Consider the following 18,765-nt stretch of genomic DNA (forward strand, 5'->3'; position numbering starts at 1 on the left):
TCTTTGATCCCGGTAGATTGTTTGTTCTCCGGTGATCCTGGCTTTCTCTTTCGAGATGTAGTACCGGGCGTTTGATTCCTGGACCTGTTTGTGTTAGATATGTCTGTTTTGTCAGCATTCATCAAACATAAATCAAGCATATTCATGCATACTTTCAACATTCAGATATTCATGTTGCATCTTTTGCCATATATCTTTTGATTGTTGTCTCGCGCTAATTGGTGATATAGATCTCTCCAGTAGATCTCCCCAAGCAGATGTCGGGTGTCTAATCTCTCAATATAGAGTCAGCCCCTTAAGCAGAAAGTGTCTGTCCTTTCCTTCTGCATTTCCCCACTGAGTTACATCCTCGTGGGTGGCGGTTGTTTCCGTTCTCTCCCAACACACATAATGGGATGGGTTTTCCCTTTTGAGTTATATCCTCATTAGGACGAGTCTTGATTCAGTTTGCCTTTTAGCTTGATCCTAAATTGGCCTTTTGTGACTGTCTCTTGTGCTTCCCTGTGGTATAAATGAATAGTTGCTTACTAACCGGCACTCATTCATCTTATCCTCAGTGGAAATCGTGACTTTCTGCCTACAAACCGACAGTCGTAAGTCCTATCTGTGTGGTTTACTGCCTACTAACAGGTAGTTATAAATCCTACTTTTATCCCCTAGCAGAGGTAACCCTTATGGTTCATTCTGGTTGATGGTGGATTTTTTGGGGCTTCTACCTACTAACCGGTGGTTGTAAATCCTATTTTCTCATTTTGTTCCTCAGCAGAATCTTTGGTCTTCTACCCATCATCTCGGTAGTTGTAAACCCTTTTTTTTTCTCTCCTTGCAGAGTTAACTTTGTTGTTCATCCCAACCGATGACAGTTACTTTTCCGTGGTTTTCTGCCTACTAACCGGTAGATGTAATCCCCTCTTGGTGGTTATCATTATCCAGTTCTTGGTATTGATATTCCTTCCCCTTTTGGATAATTGCTCCGAGTAAGCAATTTTATCCTCAGCAGGTCCTCTTTCATTCACCGTTTGTCGGTAATGTTTGTTGTCCCTTTTGATTATCGTCATTACATACCTAGTTTGGTATCCCGATGCCTTTCTTGCCGGTTGATTTATCCTTTAACAACCTACAACCCGGTTATGGATAAACTTCCATGCGAGTATATTATCTATGTTTTGACGGCAATAGATAATATATCTCATGCACTCTTCGGTCGGCCTTTCGTGTTTCCCCAGTCGAGTAAGATTCGTTGTCCCTTTGCGGAATCGAATATTCATCCCTTCGTTCTGATGATTGCCTTGCTTGCAATTTATCCCCAGTGAGTCATCTCTCGTCTACCCTTTTGTTGTTGGTAACGATTGTTTCTCTTTTTGATTGATTTATCCTTTAACAACCTACAACCCGGTTATGGATAATCTTCCATGCGAGTATATTATCTACGTTTTGACGGCTATAGATAATATATCTCATGCGCTCTTCAGTCAAACTCTCGTCCTTCCCAGTTGAGTAAGATTCGTATTCCTTTGTTTTCGGAGTCGAATGTCCATCCTTTAACAAGTCTGCTTTTCTAGCTTTCTTCAGGATGATGAGTGTTTTGGAAGACAAACCAATTCACGATTTCGGTTGATTTATCCTTTAACAACCTACAACCCGGTTATGGATAATCTTCCACGGGAGTATATTATCTACGTTTTGACGGCTATAGATAATATATCTCATGCACTCTTTGGTTGAATCCTTTATTTGTTTCCCCAATTGAGTAAGATTCACATTCTTTACAGAATCGAATGTCCATCCTATAAACAAGTATGCTTTTCCAGCTTTCTTCAGGATGATGAGTGTTTTGGAACACACACCAATTCACGCCTTGGTCGGTCACCTGTTATATGCCTACAACCCGGTATCCTTGGTGCTCCTTTCTGTCTGCTCCCTATTATGACCTTGGTCCCCTGCGGAGTCAGATTTTCCTGAGTTGAAATATACCTTTTTCAGGTCTTCCTCAGATGATTTGGTCGATTGATATCTCTCACCCATACACAGGTCTTAGATATTCATTCTTCCCGAGCTTGTTACTCACTAACCGGTAACATCTCATCCTTTTTCTTCCCCTGGAGAGTCTTTGTTAGATTTCCCCAGCGGAGTAGTTGTTGTGATTCACTTTTTGCTGTATTGGCATAACTCCCCAATACATGCATTTTCCCGGCAGAGTTGTCTTGTCAGCTCTTTTCCCATTCTGAGTCCGGATTTTCATCCGAAGTATCCTTTGTGGATAGTCTTGCTGTGTTGGCGTATTTCCCAGCACACGCATCTTTGAGTTAGCTTGCGTCTTTCCATCGGATTTGTCTTCCCTTGGAAATCTTTCCCCAGTTGTGAGTCTTCTTCTCCCCAGTAAAGTCTCCAGTTTCAAGTCGTGTCCTGCTCACGCATTCTTTTCTTCTTATCCCCATAAGAGTCCCGTCAGAGTCTCTGTTCCATTAGGAAGTACATCATTCTTGTGGATTTGTCTTTTCTCCTGATTTTCTTTTCTTCTTTGTGGACCTATATTCCCCACAGAGTTTGTTTGATTTGCATTCATACATCTGCATCATGAGGTCTCTTAGGGACCAAAATTTGTCTCTTTTGTTATTATTTAATCCCATTCTACCGCGTCGAGATGAAGATTTTAACCTTCACCTCTCCGTCTAGAATGACCTTAAATAGGGGCATCTGTAAGACCCCAATTTTTGACCCTAAGATCCCTCATGGCATCATAGCATAGCATTGCATAAACCTCAAGGATCAATAAGCATCTTGTGCTCCTTTACCTGTGGGTGGGGTATCTTGTGAGTGATTCTTTGATCACCAAGCATGTTTGCATTATATATCTTTGCTTTTCTCATTTAAACACTAACCAAAAACATCAAAAATATGTCATCTAACATTTGTTTTGCAGTCTAAGCAGCCACAAGTCAGGCAATTCAAGGTTTTCCTCTGAGCAAGAGAAGATGGTATTTTCTTGGTATAAGGACCACATGGCATTATATTGAGCTTACATGAGATAGAGGTTCATTTCTGAGCAAATTCCCCAAGTGGTTGAGGCCCAAGTCCATCAGGCAATTTCAGGTCATCTGAGGACCATATAATCAACTGTACAGTCAATTGAAGGCTTTGAGGCTTGGGAAATGATCTGAGACATACCATTCATGTTCAAACAAGGCCTATTCATCATGTCAAACATCTACTTTGAAGAATTTGAAGCCAGTGCAAAAGTTTCCCAAAATGGAAAGTGACCTATAATTTCAAGTTTCCAAAAATGGCAAGTTTTTGGTCCACATTCAACTTGACTTTCCAACATCAAAGAAGCTTCAAATGAATTTTTGTCCAACATGAAAGTTGAAGATCTTTCTCTCCCATTTCCAAAAAGTCCAAGATCATGAGCATCTGATGAATGGATAAGGAGTTATGATCCAATGATTGCAAAGTGTGCATGGAACTTCAAAATGCCATAACTTTTGCTCTAAAGCTCCAATTTGAGTGCCTCTTTTTGCATTATGCTTCTCATGACATATATTTTCCAAATCCATCATTGCATTGCATGAAATTTAATCACATGATCAAATGCCCATGCATGTTCATTTTGGAGGGAAATTTGGAAATTCAAATTTGGTGCATCATATGAACAAAATACCATTGCCATTATGCTTATGAGATGATTTTAAGTGAATTTGAGCATCCATATGGTACTGTTCACGTTCAAATTTACCATGCACCACACATTTTCCAATTTTGGTCATGCACCTTATTTTGACTAATAATAATTAACTCATGCCTAATTTTGATTTGAATGTGATTAAGAGACCATATATAAATCAAATCATAACAGAATTTCACAGTTTTGAACATTCTAGATCCAAATTTTTCTTTCCCTCCAAATTTTTATCTCCATGGAAATTTCAATTTTCTTCACATAGCTCATGAATTGGACTGCATAATCGTGTTCATGGATCATCACTGAGTGCAAATCAAATACTGGATTGAAGGTTTTGGTGAAGAAACAAGCACATCAAGCTCAAGAACATGAAGATGGAAGTGGCAAATTAATCAAGATCCAGGTCGTGTCAAGCCTCAATTTCTACATCAAGCTTCATAACATCCATATAGGAGTGAATCTGGAGATTGCTAGGCCTTGAATCCACTGTTTCCATTGACTGCTCTTCAAGAAGGTGAAATTTCGAATCTCATGTTTCTCCATTCTATTGCCATGATTGTGTAGAGTTTTTCATGCTGATTACGCTGATATAAATTTCATGAAAAATGGTGAAGAATTGCATGAGATATCTTGAATTAAAGTTTGAATGTCAAAAAATGTTTTCATTCGATTCTCATTATTCATGGACTTTTAGCTGAAATTAATGGTAGATCCGTGCTCCTTGTTGAATAAGCTTTCCATTGATGTATAATTTGCATGATTCTGGGAAAATTTTGTTGAGCGTTCCTATAGCACCACCGTCTTCATGAAGAAGACGGTGGAAACCACCGCTTCCTCCACCACGTGTGAACAGTACCTAGGGTTACTGGTTCAACGCCTCATGTGTACTGTTTGGACGCCTCTCACCTTCGCGTCTTGTGTTCGATCCTCACTGAGCGCGCTTCTATTTTTTCATTTTTATTCCTCACATTGCCAAAACGACAGTGTTTTGATGATGAAGCGCGCTAGTGACCTTGCCTAGGTTCGATCCTTCCACAAGTTTGTTTTGATTTTTCCAATTGACTTTATGCTGTAGCGCCTCCTTTGACCTCTTGATACCTGGTTCGATTCTGGCATGATGCATTTCCAATCTCCATATTCATTTCATATTATTTTCCATGCTTCACATTTATTTTTATTTTATTCATGTACTTCAAAAAATCACTAAAAATAGAATATTGATCCAATTAAATCCAAATTTTTTTCTACATGAGTATGTGAATGTCTATTATTTTGTGGTGTTGATTTTATGATTTTATCATTTCTGGAATTTTAAATGTGATTGATTATTTGAACATGTATGCAAATGTGACATGTTGTACCAATTCTATTGTGAAATGCTCATACATTGGCAAATTGATTTGAAATTTGGTATGCTGATTCCCAACATGTTGCATGATTTGTGAGATTTTATTTGGCATTTTTAGCACATTCCTTCTCTGTTTTGGACACATAAACTTTGGTGTGACAATGTGTGTCACACAATTTGATGTTGATCTTATTCATTTTCTTATACATGCCAATTGAGCTTTTCTGTTTACAATTTTTGGCATGATGATTGTGTTTGACATGTTGTATGCACATAAAAAGTTTCATGATTGTTTGATTCATTTATGTTTTAATATGGAATTTTATTTCTTGATGTCCAATTGTGTGCTTTGTAATTGTCTTTGCCATATCTTGCTCATGTGATGACTTTGCTTAATGCTTTAGACTTGGTCCTTTTCAGGACATGTTCTTACTTGTTTAAATGAGATTTATGTTGAATATTGGTTGCTGTTTTGACTCTTTGCTTTACCTTGGACCCTAGTCTTTGAACTAGTGGTTTGTACTCACAATTTGAGCTTTGCCTTTCAGGTTCAAGCAATTAGTTATAAGGGATGATGTGATCTCCTTGCTTAAGATGCAATTTACTTTGTTTAACTAATTTTGATTGTGTTGTAGGTCCTTTGGTGGCTAACTCACTTGAGTGTTTTCCTCTTATGGCTTACATGTTGTACATATTGGGAATGTCTGACTGTTGTTAATTGTTTGGTTGTCTGAATGTGAATACTGATTGTCTGGCTTTTCATACAGGTACCTTAGTAGCTTTTGGCTCATTATCTGAGCTTTGCTTTGCTTGTGGTTGGTATACCACTTAGGTAACCTCTCTAACTCCATGTAGTCTGGCAGCCCTGTCGTTTCTTTTGGCAGGCATTTGGCTGAAGTCCTCCTTAAGAGGCAATGTCTGTGTTTGTTTACTTTTGTGCTAAAGACCTCATTGTCGAAGCATGTGACTTAAGTCCTCCTAAGTGAAGAGGCAATTGGCAGATAGAAGGGATTTGCAATCAATCCCCTGCTATTCAGTTGAGTCTTTCATTATGCTCGCACTACATGCTGATGCATTTGAATAAACACCCAAGATCATTGTATATAGAGTCAGTCATGTGGAATAGGGTCCCTCATTCTGGATCCCCACACCTTCTTTGATTCAAGCTCAACCAGGCCAGGGTTAAGAGCTATGAGGTCTAACCCTCATCTCCCATTTCATCTGCTCACCCTGACGGTCAATGTCGGTGGTTAAGAGTCTCAACACCCATAAAAGTACCGGCTTGTTTGTCAAGGTTGATATGACCCCTTGACTAAAGCCCAACTTTGTTTGAGCCTCTTGCTTGTGTATAGAGTGTGCTAATTGACTGGTGTGATTGCTTGTGTTTGCTCTTGCATATTGTTTTGCATATTGTTTTGTATATTGTCTTTGCATTTGTTATTTGTTTTGTTTGAGGAGTCAGATGTAAGACCATTGATTGGCCATCTGTTTCCTATTCTGTTTTCTCTTGTGGAGTCAGATGTAAGACCATTGATTGGCTATCTGTTTCCCATGTTGCTTTGAGGATTTGGACGTAAGATCATTTATTGGCACTCCGTTTCCTATCTCGTTTCGGAGTTGGATGTAAGACCATTTATTGGCAATCCATTTCCAGTTTTGTTGCTCCTTTGAGTTTGCTTATTTGTTTATGCTTGTTGCCTAATTCCAAAGGAACTTCCTCGGATCATTTTTATGATCTTGAGAAAGCGACTCCTATTTGTGGCTTTGTCCCTGAACCCTTTTGTGCTTAACCTTAAACCTTGTTTTCATCCTTTAACCAAAACCAGAAAACTTTTGTGCAAACATTTTCACTCGTCTTCAAAACTAGAAACCTAGGCCTTACGCCTTTGATTTTCAAACTTCACTTTCATAATACTCATTGTGAATTGAACTATTAATCATACTTTGACCATCTTTGTGAATACTTCTAATTGGTTAATTCAACCCACTCAATTGCTTTGGTGGCTCTTGTCCACTTCTTAATCAAGTTTGCATGCGTTAGCCATAGATCTGAATTATCTTAGCGGTTGATGTAAATCTCACCTCATCCTTAGTGATCGAATCGTAAGTCTTCCATACTGATAACAGGGTTAACCCCTATAGTATGTCGAAGCTATTCTCACATGGTGGATTGTTGACTCAGGTCGAGTGTTCTCCCTTTGATAACGAAAGACCTTAGGGCTTTTGTTTAAAATCAATTCACTCATCTTTTTTTTGGAAATCTTTTAGCCGAACTACGAGGTTTTGATCCTTATCTTTCATGAAAGGTAGGTAGGCAATGGGTTCATCCATTCAAACACAAAAATAACTAACTTGTACATTCTTCTCTCATCTCTTCAATCAATGTTTGCACAATAAATATTTCATAAACAATAACCTGATACAACAAGTTGTGAAAAGGACTCCCTAGGAGTACCTAGGATGTTGTGGGTGCCTAACACCTTCCCATAGCATAACCAACCCCCTTACCCAGATCTCTGACCCCCTTTTACTAGTTTTGTTTGTAAAACTTTATAGGCTTTTGTTCGCTTTCTAGCCATTCCTTTGGATAAATAGAAGTGCGGTGGCGACTCGACTTTGTATGATTTACCTTGGATCTAGTTAATATTTCCAATGGTGACGAATACACCGTTACAGAAGACTCTGGTCCCAATGTGCAAGCCAATCTGTTTCCTAAACATGGTGGTGCAACTATGAATATGGTCGAAGGATGTCCTGGAAAATACCGTGTTTTTAATGTCAATCTGATCAGAAGATCCCTGGGTGAGATGCATGCAACTTTATGCGAGTTGAGATATTATGATCATGACCATGATTCTTGCCACATTTTTTCGAAAAACCCTCGAGGGTGTGTTGTGGTAAAAAGAGACTTACAGGAGATGCTGGATCAAAATCTTATTTAGATTACAGGGGATAGGGATGAAGATAAGCATTAGTTAAATTTCATAGTTCCACATTTTAATATCCCATAACCAGTTGTGAATGCATATAATGGTCAGAAGTCTGTTGTTTCTCCATTGGCCATTCGTTTGGCGGGTCCTATGCCCTATGAGTCTAATAAAGTTGTTGCTTACAAGTACAATGCTACAATGATGGAAGTTGGTAAGGAAGTCCTTATTCCTTCATTTTAGTCTGTTGTAAATATTATCGATGTAAGTGGTGTGACCCGAAGTGGTCGAGTATTTGTTGTTGTAGCTCCTAAAAGAACTGAAGATGTTGTGGTAGGGAATCCAACTTAAGAGGAAACTCCTATTATGTAGTCTGGCCAGTCCATCAGTGTGAATCAGAGTTCTGATCAGGATGAAGTGTTAAAATTGATTAAGAGTGATTTCAATGTGGTGGATCAGTTATTGCACACACCGTCCAAGATATCTGTCTTATCTTTGCTGATTAATTCAGAAGCTCACATAGAGGCTTTGCAGAAGGTCTTAGAGCAAGCATATATGGATCATGATGTAACAATCAAACAATTTGATGGCATTATGGCTAATATTACCGCATGTAGCAATCTGAGCTCCAATAATGAAGAATTTCCCGAGCAGGGGAGGAACCATAACATGGCTATGCACATCTCTATGAACTGTCAAGGAAATGCTTTATCTAATATGCTGGTGGACATTGGCTCTTATCTGAATATTCTGCCCGAGTCCACTCTGTCCAAGCTCTCCTGTCAAGGTGCTCCGATGATATTTAATGGGGTTGTTGTGAAAGCCTTTGATGGCTCGAGGAAGACCGTAATTGGGGAAGTTGATCTCGCAATGAAGATAGGCCAAGTGATGGATATCCATCCCGCCTACAGTTGTCTCTTGAGACATATATGGATTCATGAAGTTGGGGAAGTGACATCATCTCTCCAACAAAAGCTAAAGTTTGTGAAGAATGGGAAGTTAGTGATCGTGGGTGGAGAGCAGGCCATGTTGGTGAGTCATCTGTCTTCATTTTCATACATTGATGTTGACGAAGCTGTGAGAACTCCATTTTGAGCTCTTTATGGTGATGATAATGTTGTTAAGAAGAATGGGGAATCCATGACTTCATTGAAGGACGCAAAACAAGTAGTGGAGAATGGTCAACCTTCTAGATTGGGACAAGTTGTTGAAATTGCTGAGAACAAGAACAAAACTGGTTTGGGTTTTTCACCTGGTTCAACCCTAAGAGATTTGAAGCGAATTCAACAAGTGTTTCACAGTGCTAGCTTTATTCACTCTAACGATCAGTCTGCTGTCGCAATCCTGGAAGATGATGAAGAGAAAGAAGCATAAAACTTTGTGATGCATGGATTGATATGCCAGAATAGGACTGTTGTTGATGTTCCTTATGTTATTCATTTATCAAAGTAATATATTTTTTGTTATTTTCAAAAATCCTTTCACTATGCTTAAGGTGAAAGTGAATCTATGTGGGATTTGTTTCAAATTTTGTCATCATTAATAAAATGTTATTTGGTTTATCAATATTATGTTTTATCTTTTCGCTTCTTCTGAAAAAAGGTAACATAAAAAAACAAGATAATAATCACTTTTATATCTACATCACAATGTGCGTCTATTTGTTCATATTCTAAAATCAAGCATAAAATCATTGTGCAGATTAAGTGTTAAACCCACCAAAAACAATGACCCTATTCCCTCTCCCAACTTTGAATTCTCTGTGTTTGTAATGGAAGAGAAGGATATTAAAGAAATTCCTGATGAGATTGCCCGTCTGCTTGAGCATGAGGAAAAGACCATTCAACCTCATAAAGAGCCATTAAAACTGATTAATCTGGGTTCCGAAGATAACAACAAAGAAGTCAAGATTGGAGAACTGCTTTGTCGAGATATTAAAAAGAGGATGGTAGAGCTTCTTAGTGAATATGTGGATGTACTTGCTTGGTCTTATCAAGATATGCCAGGTCTGGATACTGATATTGTGGAGCATAGACTACCATTGAAGCCAAAATATTCGCCAGTTAAACAAAAGTTGAGAAGAACTCATCCTGATATGGCTGTCAAGATCAAATAAGAGGTTTAAAAGCAGATTAATGTTGGTTTCCTTATTACTTGTGAGTATCCTCAATGGGTGGCCAACATTGTGCATGTTCCAAAGAAGGATGAAAAATTTCGAATGTGTGTCGATTATAGAGATTTGAACATAGCTAGCTCGAAAGATGATTTTCTTATGCCACACATTGACATGTTAGTAGATAATACGGCTAAGTTAAATGTATTCTCCTTTATGGATGGTTTATCCGGTTATAATCAGATCAAGATGGAGCCCAAGGACATGGAAAACACAATATTTATTACACCCTAGGGAACATTATGCTATAGAGTGATGCCTTTCGGTTTAAAGAATGCTGGTGCAACGTACCAAAGAGCCATGACTACTTTTTTCCATGACATGATTCACAAAGAGATATAAGTTTACGTTGATGATATGATTGCTAAGTCAAGGACTGAATAAGATCTTATTGAGTACTTGTTGAAGCTGTTTCAGCGGTTGAGAAATTTTAAACTCTGCTTGAATCCTAATAAATGTACTTTTGGTGTTTATTCAGGAAAGTTGTTGGGTTTCATTATCATCCAGAAAGGTATTAAAGTAGATCCTGATAAAGTCATATCCATTCAAGAAATGCCTACATCGAAGATAGAAAAACGAGTAAGAGGATTCCTTGGGCGTCTGAATTACATATCCTGATTTATATCTCACATGACTGCCACGTGTGGGTCAATCTTCAAGCTTCTCTGTAAAGATCAAGGATGTGTTTAGACATGAGACTTCCAAAAAGATTTTGATAACATCAAGGAGTATCTTCTTAAACCTCCTATCTTGTCTCCTCTGGTGGAATGGAGACCACTAATTATGTATTTGATTGTGTTAGAAGAGTCCATGGGTTGTGTGCTTGGAAAAATAGATGAAACTGGTAGAAATGAGCATGCCATCTACTATCTGAGTAAGAAGTTTACAGACTGTGATTCTCGGTACTCCATGCTTGAAAAGACCTGTGCTTTTGCATGGGCTGCCAAACGTCTATTCCAGTATATGATCAATCATACCACTTGGTTAATATCCAAAATGGATCCAATCAAGTGTATTTTTGAAAAGCCTACTTTGACTGGAAGGATAGCTCATTGGTAGATGCTATTGTATGAATATGATATTGAGTACCGTACTCAGAAAGCGATTAAAGGAAGTATTCTCGCATATCATTTGGATCACCAGCCGATCGACGATAATCAATCCATCAGGTTTGACTTCCCTAATTAAGATGTCATGTACTTAAAAGCTAAAGTTTGTGATGAATTGTTGCCTAAAGTAGGACCAGAGCCTGGATCTTGATGAGGTTTAGTGCTTGATGGAGTTGTTAATGCTTTTGGTAATGGAAGTGGGGAAATCATTATTACTCCTCAGGGTTATCATATCCTTTTCACTGTGAGATTAATGTATGATTGTACAAACAACATGGAAGAATATGAAGCTTTTATCATGGGTCTTGAAGAAGCCATTGATTTGAGAATTAAGATCCTTGATGTATATGGAGATTCAGCCTTGGTGGTTAATCAGATTAAAGGGGAATGGGAGACTCGTCATCCTGGATTGGTTCCTTACAAAGATTATTCAAGGAGTTTGTTGACTTTCTTCATTAAAGTAGAGTTTCATCATAGACCCCGTGAAAAGAATTAGATGGCAGATGCGTTGGCTACTTTCTCTTCCATGTATAAGGTAAATCATTAGAATGACACACCTGTAGCACCTCAAATTTGCATCCCACATTCATGCATTCATTTCATTTTTAGGTCATTGACATTACATTAACATTACATTAACATTGCATGGTTTGAGACACTTCATTCATGTCCCAAAGAGGTTTATTCATCATGTCAAACTCATACCTTGAAGATTTTGGAGCCAGATCAAAAGTTTCCCAAAATGGAAAGTGACCTGTAATTTCAAGTTTCCAAAAATGGCAAGTTTTTGGATCACTTTCAACTTGACTTTCCAACACCAAAGAAGCTTCAAATGAAATTTTGTCCAACAAGAAAGTTGAAGATCTATTTCTCCCATTTCCAAAAAGTCCAAGATCATGAGCATCTGATGAATGGTTGGGAAGATATGGTCAAATCATTGCCAAGTGTGCATGGAACTTCAAAAGGCCATAACTTTTGATCTAAAACTCCAAATTGAGTGCCTCTTTTTGCATAATGCTTGTCATGACTCATATTTTCCAAATCCATCAAGGCATTGCATGAAATTTCATCACATGACCATTTGCTCATTCATGCTCATTTTGGAGGGAAAATCATGAATTTGAATTTGGTGCATCATATGGGTTTTTTAACCATTCTATCATGTTCATAAGATGATTTTAAGTGAAATTGCATGGCCATGTGGTACTGTTCACGTGCATGTTGCATGCATGGGGTGAAAAATCAATTTTTGCACTACACCTTATTTCTCACTAAAATTTCATTAACCATGCTTAATTCTAATTAGCAAATGGATTAACACAGCATATAAAAGGATAATCCTAACAGAATTTTCAGAATTCATCATTCTAGATCTAGATTCAAACTTTCCCTCCAAAATTTCTCTCCACCATAATTCAAAAATTTTCCATATAACACTTGATTTTTCTTGCATATTTGTGCTCTCTGATCATCATTTGGTACAGATCAAGCTTTAATTTGCAGAATTTGGTGAAGAATTAAGCACATGAAGCTCAAGAACATGAAGATGGAAATTGACTTTTGAGCTAGATCCAAGCATCTCCAGGCTTCAATTGATACATCAAACTTCATAATATCATCTCAGGACTGGATTTGGATACTTGCCAAGCCTTGAATCTACTACTGCCATTGTTGGAGCTTCAAGAGGTCAGATTTTCGAGTAGCTTAATTCTTCTTTTTATGTGCATAGACTTGTAGTTCGTTGCTTACTGATTCTACTGATATAAATTTTTTATAAAATGGACAAGTATTCATGAAGATATGATGATTTGAATGTTTGGATCCATAATATGTTTTCCTTCGATTCTCATGTTTGGTGAAGAATTAGGCCAAAATAATAGTGGATTTGGAACCTATGTGTTGAGATCTTTCGAACGGTGTACCTACTTGCCAAATCTGGAAAAAAAATTCATGCTCGTTACTGTTCACCACCGTCTCAAGGTAGGAGACGGTGGTTTCCACCGCTGTTGGCCGTACGCTACAGTACCTAGGGTTTGGCTCTGGTTCAGACCTTGAAGAACACTGTGCAAGCGCTATTCACCATGAAGCCTTGTGTTCGATCCTCCACGCGAGCGCTTCCTCATTTTTTTTCCATTTAATCCCTCATGTCCAAAACGACACCGTTTCATCCTGGCGCGCCCCTCGCTTCGAATCCGCCTGAGTGCATTTCCCATTTCCAATTCATTTTCATTATTATTTCATGTTTTTCCATTTTTATTTCATTTTATGCATGATATTCAAAAAATCCCTAAAAATAGTATAATGATCCAATTAATTCCAGATTTTTTTCTACATGATCATGTGTTTGTCTAGTAATTTATGGTATTGATTTTATGGTTTTAGCATGTCTGGATTTTTAATTGTGTTGAATTGATTGAACATGTATACAAATGGACCATGCCTCATTCAAATTGGTGTGAAATGCTCAATTCTTGTCCAATTGCCATGAAATTTTATATGCTGCTTCCTAATATGTTGTAGGATGTTTGGGATTTTATTTGGCATTTTTAGCATTTTCCTTCTCTGTTTGGGACACATGATTGTATGGTGTGACAATGTGTGTCACACAATTTGATGTTGATCTTCTCCATTTTCATTGCCTTGCCAATTGAGCTCCTCTGTTTATGATTTTTGGCATGATGATTGTGGTTGACATGTTGTATGCTCATAAAAATTTCCATGATTGTTTGAGTCATTTCTGTTTTAATATGGAGTTTTGATTCTTAATGTCCAATTGTGTGCATTGAAATTGCCTTTGCCTTCTCTTGCTCACTACATGGCCTTGCTCAATGCTTTTGACTTGGTCCTTTTTAGGACATGTTCTTGATTGAATAAATGTGCTGCATGTTGAGAATTGGTTGCTGTTTTGGCTTGTTGCCTTACCTTTGACCCTAGCCTTGGTGCTAGTGGTTTGAACTTACTTTTTAAGCTTTGTATTTCAGGTTCAAGCTTCTAGTCCTAATGATTGATATAATCTCATTTCATGAGATGCAAACTACTTTGTGCACTAATCCTTTGTGTTGTAGGTTCATGGAGTGTGATGGAATCACTTGAATTCTTGAGTCATAAAGCTTGACTTGTGTGTACATTGGTTGTAACTACTGTTGTCTGTTGGTTGTTGGTCTGAATGTGAATATTGACTTGTTTACTTTTCTCACAGGTACTTTAGTAGCTTTAACTCATTGCTTGAGTTGCTTTTCTTTGCTTGTGGTTGGCATACCACTTAGGTAATCTCTTGAACTCCATGTAGTCTGGAAGACCTGCTATCTTTGGCAGACACCTGTTTGAAGTCCTCCATAAGAGGCAATGACTGTGCTTGTTTATTTTTGTGCCATGTACCTTAAGTCCTCTTAAGTAAAGAGGCAATTGGCAGATAGAAGGGATGTGCAATCAATCCCCTGCTATTCAATTGAGTATTTCATCTTGCTCGCACTACGTGCTGATGCATTTTGAATAAACATCCAAGATCCTTGTATATAGAGTCAGTCAAGTGGAGTAGAGTCCCACATTCTGGACTCCCACACCTTCATTGTTTCAAGCTCACCCAGCCGGGTTAAGAGCTAGGAGGTCTTATCCTCATTACCTTTTCATCTGCTCACCCTGACGGTCAATGTCAGTGGTTAAGAGCTTCATCAGACACCATTCCAGTTGGCTTGTTTGTCGAGGTTGATATGACCCCTTGACTAAAGTCCATCCTTGTATGAGCCACTTGTTTGCATATAGTGTGTGATACCTGTTCACCTATGTTTGCTTATTTTCTATTTAGGCTAGCTTGCTTCCTGTGCGAGTTAGGATCTGATTAGAGACCTCAACATAGGGATCGTTTGTATGACAACTTCTAGGCTCGAGTCGTAGTCTCCCTCTTAGTTGTTATCTCCCTAGTCTCTGGTTAGGTTAGTTTTTCCCTGTTAAGGGGAACTACGTTGCCCTGATCCTCATACCAGATGAGGTACGTAGGCAGGAGATTGAGTTGATCTCTCCGGGCAACCTTTTGCTTTTTCAACTCTTTTTCTCTTTCAACCCTCTTATGTGTGTTTGGAGTCTGACGTAAGTCCAGCGATTGGCAGTCGGTTTCCTGTGTGTGTTTGTTTGTTCAGAGTCTGATGTAAGTCCAGCGATTGGCATTCGGTTTCCCGTTAGTTTGTTGTGTGCTTGGAGTCTGACGTAAGTCCAGCGATTGGCAGTCGATCTCCTGTGTGTGTTTGTTTGTTCGGAGTCTGATGTAAGTCCAGCGATTGGCATTCGGTTTCCCGTTAGTTTGTTGTGTGCTTGGAGTCTGACGTAAGTCCAGTGATTGGCAGTCGGTTTCCTGTGTGTGTTTGTTTGTTCGGAGTCTGATGCAAGTCCAGCGATTGGCCTTCGGTTTCCCGTTTGTTTGTTGTTTGTTTGGAGTCTGACGTAAGTCCAGCGATTGGCAGTCGGTTTCCTGTTTACTTGTTCGTTTGGAGTTGGATGTAAGACCAGCGATTGGCAGTCTGTTTCCAGTTGTGTGTTTGCTTTGACGTCTCAGCGTCTCCGTTTAGCGTTTTGTTTGGCGTGCGTTAGCCGAGCTACGAGTGCTCTGATTCTTACTCTGGTTAGAGAAGATATGTATGCATAGGATGCGACATCCTAGCGAGCATGTTCCCGTTCCCCGAACTACGTCGACTCTGATGTTTGTTTATGACAAACTACGTAGGACCAGGATGCGACATCCTGCCGAGTCACCTTCTTCCGTCTTTCATCTGTGTTTCTTTCCAGTGTGTGTGCAGTTTTTGAGCAATTATTTAGCAACCTTATTCTATTCTCTTGAGCGTGGATCCCGTCGAGTACGAAGGATGCGTAGGGGTGCTAATACCTTCCCTTCGCATAACCGACTCCCGATCCTTGCATCTCTGGTCGCAAAACCATTCCTTTCCCTCTTTCAGATTTACTTCGAGCGTTTCCTTTCCCTCCTTTGGGATAAATAACGCACGGTGGCGGCTCTGTGTCTTTTCCCGCCGGTTTTTCGCATAATGCGACAGCAGGCGACTCTGCTAGGGATTTAAAGAGAAGTTGACCTCTTGCTGGTCCATCTTCCCTAAGCGAGTCAATCCTAGCGCTCTCTAGGATAGTTGTGGTTGCTTTTAATGCTTTATTTATTGCATTTATTATCATGCTGTGATTGTATATATGTGCATATATGTTTGCATGCATCATATTATCATTGTGCTGGCTGTGTATCTGTTATTCTGTGGGGTAGGAGTCACAAGAGGTAAAAGGCCCAATACCCAGGCTATGAGTGAACTTTAGGACACCTAGGAATAGAGTGATTCATGGGAAGCGGGTGGTATGACGCCACTTAGCGGAACATGATATCACGAGCAGTTCAGATTCTGATGGGGTATAATCGTTGCACACACCTGGTGTGTATATGATGATATTCTTGAAAGGGTTGTTTATCATGTGTTTCTCTTGACCTTACCCTGGCCTAGATGACACCCGTGAGTGGGGCGGGATTGAATCATTTGCAGGTACTGATGGTGACTATGGTTCAGATGGACTTATGGATTTATTTCTGAGACGCCGGAATTCTGTCCGAGGTACTTACCAACGGATTCCGTTTATTTCGGATCCCCGGGTTAAATCCAAGGGTACTTGTTCAGAGGATCCTGTTGGTAGCAGTTCAGTAGATGTTCCTGTGATGATGGGGGTATATCCCCAGTTCCGTTTATTTCGGAACCTCATAAGTTGGATTTATGGTTACTTGGGCCCTCAGATGATTGTAATCAAGTCAGAGACCGGTCCAGTACAGTTGATCTTCAGATGACTTGGAGGATGCACAGTGACTTGCATTCATGCATTTGCATCATTCCCATTTTGCATTCATTCAGATTTAACCCATGTTTGTCCGTACTCAGGGTCCATCTTGGATTGAGATCCTGGTTGAGAGACATCCAGATGTCAGAATGTTATTGTCAAATTGTTATTTGTCTCGATGAAGCCAGAATCAAAGGACCGAATCTTCCTCATACGGATAGATATGACATTGCATGTGTGAGTCATATTAACCTGTTTTCTGTTTTATAGGTGTCAGTATCGAACCTGTTGGGTTGACAGAAGAATCACTGCTCGCGCACACCGAATCATTCCTCCGCTCAGATATCCTGCCAGACTCAACAAATCCAGACTGATGGATCCACCCAACGCCGACATTCTCGAATTGAAAGAGATGATGAGGGAGTTGTTCAATGTCGTTGAAGGGCTCGCCTTGGGGCAAAAAGCAATGGCTGAGAGGTTGGAGAGGATTGAAAATTGGTTGGGATTGGAGAAAATTCAGGGAAACGCTCCGTCGTCCGAAGTAAAGAAGCCCTCTGGCAATAGTCAACACAAGAAGGAGGGTGGATCCAGTGGTGTGCGTACCAGAGAGGAACATGGTAAGGAGCGTTATCACCCATATGCTGCTACAGTGACTACTCATGTGGGTAATCAGTCTGTACAACAGCAACAACCACCACCTCAATAGAGAGCACAGAAAGCTGGGTGCCCAGTGAAGAAGGGGACGATGAATCGTCAGTTTGATAAGCCACCCATGACTTATACCCTCCTGTTTAAGAGGTTGAGGGATCTTGGGTTAGTTAAGCCGAGAATATTGGTTCCTGTAGAACTGCATCGGAGGCCTGCAAATTACGATGAGAACGTCAGGTGCGAGTTCCATTCTGGGGAACCCGGACATAACATTGAGGGTTGTAGAGCTTTTAAGCATGCCGTCCAAGATATGGTGGATTCTAAAGCCATCGATTTTGCACCAACGCCAAATGTTGATGCTGACCCCGTGCCAATGCATGGTCCTGTGGGGGTGAACATGGTGTCGAAGGATAAAAGAAAAATGGAGGTGACGGATGCGAATCAGTTAAAAACTCCAATGGCTGTGGTCCATAAGCATCTGATGAAGAGTGGAGCTTGTCCTGGTGGTGACAATTGTTGTGCGGCTGTCGCTACAAATGGGTGTGTAATGGTGAGGGAAACAACTCAGAGAATGACAGAGGAGGAAATGGACGATGAAAAATGTGAAACACCGAGTCAGGCAGTTGAAACCGTCAAGATGGAGAATGCTATTGGTGCTGAGAAAGAAAAGAAGTTGTTCATTTCTTCTTACAAACAGGCCATGGAGGTGGTGAAGAACGAAGAAGCCCTAGGCTGGGGAAAGATCATAGACATTGTGGTAAAAGCAGATATGTTCGGGGTTGGCTATCAGCCAGACAAAGACTCGTCGGGGAAAAATAGAAGACGTCGTCAACCGTTCTCGTTCATCAGTGTTGGAATGTTGGATCCAGGTCACGCCCGTACAGTAGGTGGAGAGATTGACAGTGACTGCGAGCTGGACTCGTTGATAAAATCGTGCGTACCAGGGAGCTGGAAGGCCTCAAAGATCATCACTGTCACTCATCATGAAGAGTAACATTTCTGTTTTTCAATTCTGTTTGCATGAAAGCCATACGTTTTTCCCGAAACATAATGGCTCATTGTAA

This window comes from Lathyrus oleraceus, chromosome 3 (genome assembly GCF_024323335.1).
Source record: "Lathyrus oleraceus cultivar Zhongwan6 chromosome 3, CAAS_Psat_ZW6_1.0, whole genome shotgun sequence".
NCBI classification, from domain to species: Eukaryota; Viridiplantae; Streptophyta; class Magnoliopsida; order Fabales; family Fabaceae; genus Lathyrus; species Lathyrus oleraceus.